This window comes from Manduca sexta, chromosome 18 (genome assembly GCF_014839805.1).
Source record: "Manduca sexta isolate Smith_Timp_Sample1 chromosome 18, JHU_Msex_v1.0, whole genome shotgun sequence".
Taxonomy (NCBI): Eukaryota; Metazoa; Arthropoda; class Insecta; order Lepidoptera; family Sphingidae; genus Manduca; species Manduca sexta.
In genome coordinates, this window is record NC_051132.1 from 13,403,484 (window position 1) to 13,412,986 (window position 9,503).

Here is a 9,503-nt window from a genome sequence, read left to right on the forward strand (position 1 = left end):
GTAAATACAAATATGGTCTCTAACTTCTTAGCATATTGTTTTTTTTTTATTGCTTTGAATGATGAGATGAGCTTGCCGTTCGCCTGATGGTAAGCAATACGACCGCCCATAAATAGTAGAAACACCATCCAAGACCCTGAATTATAAAGAATTGTTTAGTATTTCCACTGCGTTCGCCATCCTGAGACATGAGATATTAATTCTCATTATGCCCAGTAGTTACACTGGCTACAATGTCCTTCAAACCGGAACACAAAAGTTATTACACACTGTTGCTTGGCGGCCAAAATACACATCAAGGTGGTACTTACCCAGGCGTACTCTCACATATGAGAGACCTACCACCAGTAAAGCGTCTTCTAGGAAAACGTCAGTTTCATATCCTAAGCATTATTACTAAACTTTTTATTATACTTGACTCATTATAAGCGATGTTGCAGTAAAAGTAATGATTTACGTTGAAATGAATATAATTTTTCTCGCAAAACGCAAAATGTGCGCATCAAATTGTTTGTAGTGGGATCAGAATGTGCATTTCCAATAATGGCCGGATCATGAGTGGTAATACTGGATATGTTGCTTGCAATATAAAATTTTGTTATTTTGTAAAAAGTCTAGAGTTTTTTAATTTTAATTATGATTAAGGCTGATTAGTACTTATCATAAATACATATCACAACACATATCAAAGTTATTCAAACAATAAAAGAAAGTCAAAATATCCTTTTATATTTTCCTTAATGCCTACAATACTTTTTTATTTTACGTAATCAGTAGATGAAGTCGAGAGTTACAAATTTATTTATTTATTAAAGTTAGTTAAAATACTAATGCGACGTTAGACAAAGAAATTAATTATTAAGGCGATACCTCAAGGTCCATTTTCATACATTTTGTTTCACCTTTAATCTGGGTAATCATGGATATTTCGGCCTTTAAAATTTAATATGACGAAATTTTAAAGGCCGAAATATCCATGATTATTAATTATTTTTACGTTTTTCTTTCAACTGCGAGAACTAATCACTAACTAGACGTGAATTTAAATTCTTTACTTGCCAATACTTGTTTAGTTACCCAGATTAAAGGTGAAACAAAATGTATGAAAATGGACCTTGAGGTATCGCCTTAATCTTAACAATTGGTTTCAATACATCTACGAGCCATTTCTGTGAATTCCCGCAGGTTGCATATAAATATTCCAAGCTCTGGAATATAGTATTAAGCGATTGTATGGGCCGTATATAGTCTCTTGTTAGCCAAAATTCAACATTCACTGCACCTACCACATGAAGGCTCCGAGTTCTAAGTAAGTTATAGTGGCTTGACTAAGCATTGATTGACTCGAAAGCCTGACCTGATGAAATACGCCACAGGAATGCGATTACTATCAGGTACCAACACGTTACGTCATTTTCTGGATCAATGGGATTATCATTCACAAATCAATCAACAGCATCAGCCTATTTCAGCCATTCTTTCTGGTAATTATGGTACCAGTATAGTGCTACTATAAAAAAATATAATAGATAATTTTACTAACATAGTGAAACAATTTTCAGAATGGTATTACCAATTAACATGTTTAAAACAATCTCTTGTAGTTGTATGTGAGCTGGATATAATTTATTGCTGGTGGTTGGATATATTTTATATCCGATCGGACACTATGGTACACAAAGTGTATCCACCACAGAGGCCCAAGTAAGAATACCGCGTTCTAGAATCTACTTGTGTATGTTCAATCAGGCCGGCATAATTGTGTCGAGTGGCGAGCTATAACCATCTCTCGTCAGTTGACACTGTATCCGAACCCCACTCCGCTTACCATTAGACTTAGTGGGGACACTTTGACATGCCCGTATTAAAAAAACTGTAATAATATGAATGTGAAGATTTGGTTATAAAACCATAATAGTACTAAAAATAAATAAATTTCCTTCCTAAATACAGACATTTCTGCTTTTAACGTACGTCGAAAGTGTTCCCGCGACAGAGATAGTCCCTTACAAATCCAGACTTATTGCGGACTGACTCGCAAGTGGCGGGAATCATTCGCGGGTGCATTTGTGCACGGATATAGAGCTGATACTACCAACTCTATCGTATTTAGTTCTTATTCATCTATAAGTATGGTTAGTTTAGTTTTTGGTTCGACTGCGGTGATAGCAGTCTCACATAAAAGCGGCATGAAAAAAACCGTTAAGTTGTTGTGCTATGCTTGCTTTATGATATTGTTGGAAGCTCAATAAATCCCCATTACCTTCCAAACCCACTCTCTGCTTAAACTAGTTTACAATATTAAGTGTTAGAGACGATGGTAATACGTAATCAGGCGAGTGATCTGTTCATCTCGCTATCCGCTTGTACAAATAATGTATCTCTACTCTTCAATAAATATTCAATCACTAATAAAGAGGGATATAGAGAAATAGTAGGAGGACAGTAGAGAGCAATTAAATTACGAAAAAAACTTAATATTGTACGAAATTATTGTAATCACGAGATTTGAATTCAATTGCATTCTGTAATCCACCTCACCAATTATACTGTAATGTAGGTTATAATCATGACGACCACCGCGGGTTTTGATTTTTATGCCGGTGTAGGGTATACATTAGGTAAGAGACTTGGTCCAATGCTCACTCGGATAATGCTGTACTCCTCAAAGTCGATATCGGTAAGACTGATGAAACCAGCATAACCATACCATAAAAATCTTTATAATAGATGTCGCCTAATCCATAAACAAATAGCTAACAGTACACAATCTAAAATACTAACTACAAAGTCTTTAAATAAAATATAATGCATTCACATTATTAACAGAAATAAATGGTCCTCTCCCATTAATAGAAATACCCAAACCCCGGAGTTGGTACAAACATCTCCATATAAAATAACTAACAGTAATAAGTTCGGATTAAAATATGCATTTGTACTCGTACATTTTCTTTCATACAGTCGTGCCTACCCGGCCCAGCTCCTAACGAGTTGCAGTGCAAACTCTCTTTGTTATGTTTAAGAATGTTTAGTATTGACAGGGTAGGCAGAGACGCTTCGGGCTGTTCAAAAACTTGGGCTATAGGATCGTTATAAGTTACAGATTAATGTCTAGTGCCTAGTGGGTGTTTGGACTTTAAAAGATTTTGGGGTCTTCCTTAAGAAATTATAAAAGTAACGGATTTTCTGGAAACGTATTGCTTAGGATGAGACCTCATAACAAGCGCTGGAAACAAATACAAATTAAAAGATGTAAAAATTTCATGAACAATTTTAATGTAATTGAATGAACAGACGAGCTAGGTGCTCGCTTGATTACTATCAAATACTATCCAGCTATAAGAGTACCCTTAAACAATAACAACATCCCAAACATTGATTTAATGATAATTCAATGAAGACTGTCCTGGTGGCGTGGTACGACTACACTGCTGAGGTCTTGTATTCAATACCTTTTCTACTCAGTATCAGCCCGGAGTCTGGAATTTGGGCCTAATATAGCGATAGGCTCGCCTCCTATCATGTTATGGGAAGGAATACGCGCGACAAAAAGTGCGTGTACCAATTGCGCTTCTGCCTTTCCCTTCGGGGATCTGTGATATCGACTAAAATGTCTTTCAAAACGAAACCCGATAAATATTACTAATATTTGGATGCAATAATATGCAATGTGGCGGTATCCCACCTTCTTACAAAATATGATAGTCTCGCCATGTAGGCTATAAGTACATAAGTAGCTATAAGTTATAATATTTAAATTATTCTAATCGTTGTGTTAAGTTTGATGGAAAATATAATAAATTATAAATAGATAAATTTTTTAAATAAGTAATTTAAATATATTCTTGTAATAAAATTTTTCGCTTGTATTGGGATATTGAAATGATACAAGTTGATTTTTTTTACCTAAAGGTAATTCAATATTAATTCACAATATTATAGTAGTGATATTGTAGTGGGTATTGTCTACATTGTTTTTTTCCTAGTACATCGTTCATTTAATGTAAATTATTAAAAGCGCTATCTACCCGAAACTCTTAGAACTTTTTTGTATCGCGCTGTACTTTGCTAGAGCTAAAGCTTGCCTATAGACATTTTATAATGAAATCGATAGGTGGCGCTAGGAGCATATACATTGAAGAATATAAATTATATTCAAAGTGCATACCTACACTGCGTCGGCCACTTATCTTGCCCGCAAAATCGAATACAACTATATTATGCTAAAATGTATAGTCTTCCAGAAAGATCCGCCCACATGCAACGTACCATGTGAAATTTCATTAGATTATTATAACTTCTTTAAGATATTTCGGTAAAGGAAAACATCGTGAGGAAACCTGCATACCTGAGAAGTTCTTTATAGCAATTTTGAGTGTGTGAAGTCTACCAATCCGCACAAGACCAGCTTGGTGGACTAAGGTCTAATAGCTCTCAGTAGTAGAGGAGGCAATTGCCCAGCAGTGGGACATATATAATACAGGGCTGATATGATGATGATATTTCGTAACGGGTTATTTCATAGATTTGAAATCTCATATAGATATAATTTAGGTCATAGAGCTGACGAAATAGTTTATGCTCCTTGGTAGAGCTGCAATTTTGTTCGCCATTGATTTGTATCGTAAGCAGTGGACCCACGTAACGACCAGATTATTCATGCTTCACAATCTGAATGAATGAATGGTTGACTAGGTATCACAGAGAAATTAATGAAACAATACATTTCAAGCGACTCTTTATATTCCTACTATAAAAAATCGCAAATATCCTCTAACTCCAGTCTAATCATGTTAATATTATAAGCAGTTATAGACAACTGGATGAAGACAGAAGGATTCCCCTGGCTTGCAGCTAAATGCCTGCCCGAAGAATCATACAACGTGGACATCACTCGGAGCTGTTAATTAAAAAATTCTTAAGAGCACTGCAATCGAGTCGTATTAAGCATCATAAATCATGATACTGAATAATTACACCATATCCTTTGAAAGCAAAACAAATCTTGTGTACTAGTACCTGAATTTCTTAAAAAAAATAGAAGATGCGCAGAATATAAAACAACTTATAATTATTTATGTTCGCAGACACGTTCATTACACTTTAAAAACACTTAAGTATTGGATTCAAAATCTTATAACTGATAAATATTAAGCATTACTAGGTGTAACATATAGGATGAGTCGTGGGCAGATGGCCACACAGTGAAGACGAGCCAGGCCCGTCGTATGTTTTTTTACGGGGAAGGTGTCGCTACTACTGGAGGTCCTGATGCAAGGGTATGAGATAGGTCTAAGTCCACGCAGGCACCATTGCAGGCATATCTAGTTTGGTAATGTTTACGATCTGCAAATTTGATGGATTGCTAAGTCATGATGAACTCACAATACCCATCACGTATGTTTACCATCGAATGGCTCGTGGTGCTGTGTGCGTTTCACTTATCAGTGCATTGAACTTATAATGTGCACGACCACGCGACCCGCTAACGGCACTCCGCACAATTAAGCCTCTCATAATTTATTAAACATTGGGCAGATCATAAGTGTATGGAGTTCGGAAACTCACGATTTTCTGATGTGTGACGTAAAGGCCACAGCTTTTTTGCTATCAAATCTCCGAACATTTGGGGAAGGACACCTATTTCCTAAACTGTAGGCAAAAATCTAGCTGCTTTAGTTCTTCGAGTGAATCTGTCCTTCATGATAAAACAGGATGTTTACAAAATCATTAGATGCATTTCCATGCTTTTATAGAGCCTCAGCCCAACACTTAGTGAAGTATGAAATAAAGGACACGGTTTGATTCTACGTGTAGACCGATCCAGAGACGTTTCTTAGCTAACTGCACCAATGCTAAAAAATGGTCCTCAAATATTTATGGAGGTTATACCAGTGGAGAAACGTGAAATTTCCAATACAACTTATAGGTAGTAATATGCATAAATGCGGCCTGCAAAACATTCTGATGATTATAAGATTCTACAGAAATTCTACACTAGGAGAAGCCGTCAGGAATCGAGTTATATGGGAGCCTTCGCCACTGGGTTATAACCACCATGAAAAAACACACGCGTTATTATTATATATATCCCGTACGAACTATATAAACATGTGTTTGATAAACTTACAGTTAACTCTTTCCTGTAATAGAGATATCACGTATTAGCCGCCGGAGTGTAGAATATTAATGATTATGTAACGAAACCCCCTATTCGTGTCCCCAAGCTTACTTTAACAGGTACTTAGTCAACAGCCGCGGATCTAGGGGGGGCAAACCAGGGCCCGTGCCCCGGGCGGCGAATTTAGAGGGCGGCAAATTCAAACTTGGCTGACGAATACACATCTCATCATTAACGCAACTTTGACTACTGAGACATTCAGGGCCCTTATTCTCTATGCCACACGTTACTTTGATAGTGCGCAACAAACACGTAACGCAACGCCTCACGTTTAGGACTATACGATTTGGCATACAGAATACCATTCCACGCACATTTCTCGAAAATAACATGCCACGGCCGCGTTATGCGTTTACACTATCATACAGAATAAGGGCCCTGTACATTACACACATAAATTATTTCCCGCGGGGCGCAAAATGATGATGACAATGATGACAAAAGTAAAAATATCGGTGGTCGGGGACAGCATTATCCAGATTTTGCTCCGCCTCCAAAAAATTCAAGATCCGGGACTGCTAGTCAACGATTGAACTCAGCTTTACCGTTGCTTAATTCTCACACAGTTTTATGTGAGAATCAAAGTTAGGATCTAATTTCGTAGTTAACACGCCCACCCTGTTCAATGACCATTAAACCGGCATTTATGACGTCAATTTAACTTGCAAGTTCTGTGACCCTGGGCGAACGACAGTCCGCATCAAAAATAAATGATTCTCGTAGCAAAACTTCGAGGTGACATTGTACATTAATGGACACGTTAATTCGAGTTTTAACCGACTTAAAAAAAATATAGAAAAGTTGTCACATTGTTAACAAAAAATCTGCCTTAAATTGGTATAAAATGAAATATTGATATTACAATTGTGTTCTATCGACTAACATGGTCAGGGACGCCGATTACACGCATCGGACTTTTGCCGAAACATCAGGCTTCTCTGTCGATGCTGAGAACTTGGCGGATTAAAAAGTTATCAAGTTTTTTCTGACTACCCGTCAATCGACAGCTACGTCCTAGGTTTGTCCTAGGTTCAGTAATATAAACTATATCCGGGGAGACGACCTAACGTGTTATTATCAACAATGTGCTAAAACATAATTCGGATTCCGTTATACACATTCATTCTATGTTTACGCAACTAACGCCCACTCAAATAAAATTTAATGGCTCTGCGTCCACATTTAAGTACCTACATAAATAAACTTTTTTAGATATCCGATTCATTTAACGCGGTTGTACCTTTTTACGTTTTAAGCGCTTATTTTTATTGATTTCTAATTGAGTGTGCCCTGTCATGTTGTACCGTGTTATGGTAGCAAGTTGTGAGCAATATGTTGCGCAAGATTATTTCCCGCTGTGCGGCCGCGACAGTAACCCCTTTTTGGTCGCCTCTTATTGCATTCAGAGGATATCCTAACGGAATTCTTTAAATGCCATCTTTAAAAAGAGCGCAGCTTAATCTTTAACCAGCTCCTTCTCCTTCTCATTTGAGCATAATAAACACAATTCTAGAACGATGGGGGATGTACTAGCGACTTTAAAGAAAAGGAAAGTTTAGGGAGACCAAAGAATTGCACACATACGCCACTTTGTTTTTCGAAGGGACAGGCAGAGACGCAACTAGTGCACCCATTTTTCGCCATATTTATTTTCATCCCAATTCCCATGACAGTTTATCGCTATATAAAACATAAATTCCAGATTCCCGGCTAATACTGAAAAAAACAATATCATTGGCTAGCCCGGAAAAGGAATCCGAGACTTCACAGTGGTAGGCGCACCGTGCACGCAATACCACCACGCCACGGAGACAGGCTGTTTTCTTCTCCAAAATTCTTTAAACGATTAGTAAATATTATGTATTCTTTTTTTTTAAAACTCGTCTGAGTAAATATAGGTACCGGTCACAAATATTGAATCTATATATAGCGGGACATGTATGTGGGGCTGCGAACTAGGAGGTTTTGGGTTCCTTTACGGTTTTTATTGCAATTGAATAAAGAGGCGGGTATGTCGATCGCCGATGTCGTTTTGGGCGGTCGTTTCGCTTACCATGAATACTGTTTGCAGGTTGCTGTTGATTATATAGTAGAAATACCATGCAGAATTTTGAAAAACATACTTACTCCTTTTTTTTCTTTTTCTTTTTATTGCTTTGAATTATGAGACGAGCTCGCCGTTCGCCTGATGGTAAGCGATACGACCGCCCATAAACAGTAGAAACACCATCCAACACCTTGAAAAACAAAGTATTGTTTAGTATTCCACTGTGCTCGCCATCCTGAGACATGAGATGTGAAGTCTTACACTGGCCAGTAATGATTTGCGTGACATAAATTAACATAAGAGCTGATTGATTGATTATTAACGATTGACATGAATACGTATCAAATTATATGTTTCGCTAAACACACAATGTGTTGGATGGTGTTTCTACTGTTTATGGGCGGTCATATCGGTTATTCGGTGAACGGCAAGCTCTACATTCAAGTAATAAAACAAATACAAAAATTTACTATGTGACTGTATATATTTCTGACAAAGCGACCCAGTATGTGTACCTAATGTTAAAATCACTTAAACTCTCATTAACTTTTAACTCTTGTAGGTACATGCATAATGTGGAAATTACGAATCCTTCCAACCCGCAGTTGTCTCTTCATTTTTTGACCATTGCATCGAGTGAAGCAGTAATCACGATCTCTCATATCTTAGGTAACTATAAAAGCCCGCTGGACACGAGTAGAGTAAACAATAGTCAATTGTACTACTCTATCAGTCCGAGGGCTCTACTAGTATTTGTACATTAAATTCAGCACTCTACTTTATCGGTAGACCAATTGTTTACATTTGCATAATTAATAGCATAATTAGAACTCTGTTATACTATGCCATTTACAAGTACACTGTATAAAAATATTATGTTTATAATTTCGTTTATAGACTTGCTCCCCTTAGGCCTAATTTGACTCCAATATAGAGTAAGCTGTATGCACTCTTCATGCATTTTTCAGACACGATTTGACCTAACTTTCAGGACTGGACACATGTCTGAAATTCAACAAGCAATTCCAGACAAATGAAAGACATTTTCGCTTAATCCGACCAGAGAATTGAATCCAGGTTATTAGTCACTACTATGCGAAGGCGATACTATAATTTAAGAAACAAAAGTCGGCACGTCACCACTTCATTCAACATTTGGATTCCACATTCAGTTTGTCCGTTGAACTCAGTGGCCCTTACGAGTACGCATCGTATAGTACCGGTTACGATTCCGAGATTACGGACAGCCCAAACTGCTGTATTTAATTGTTT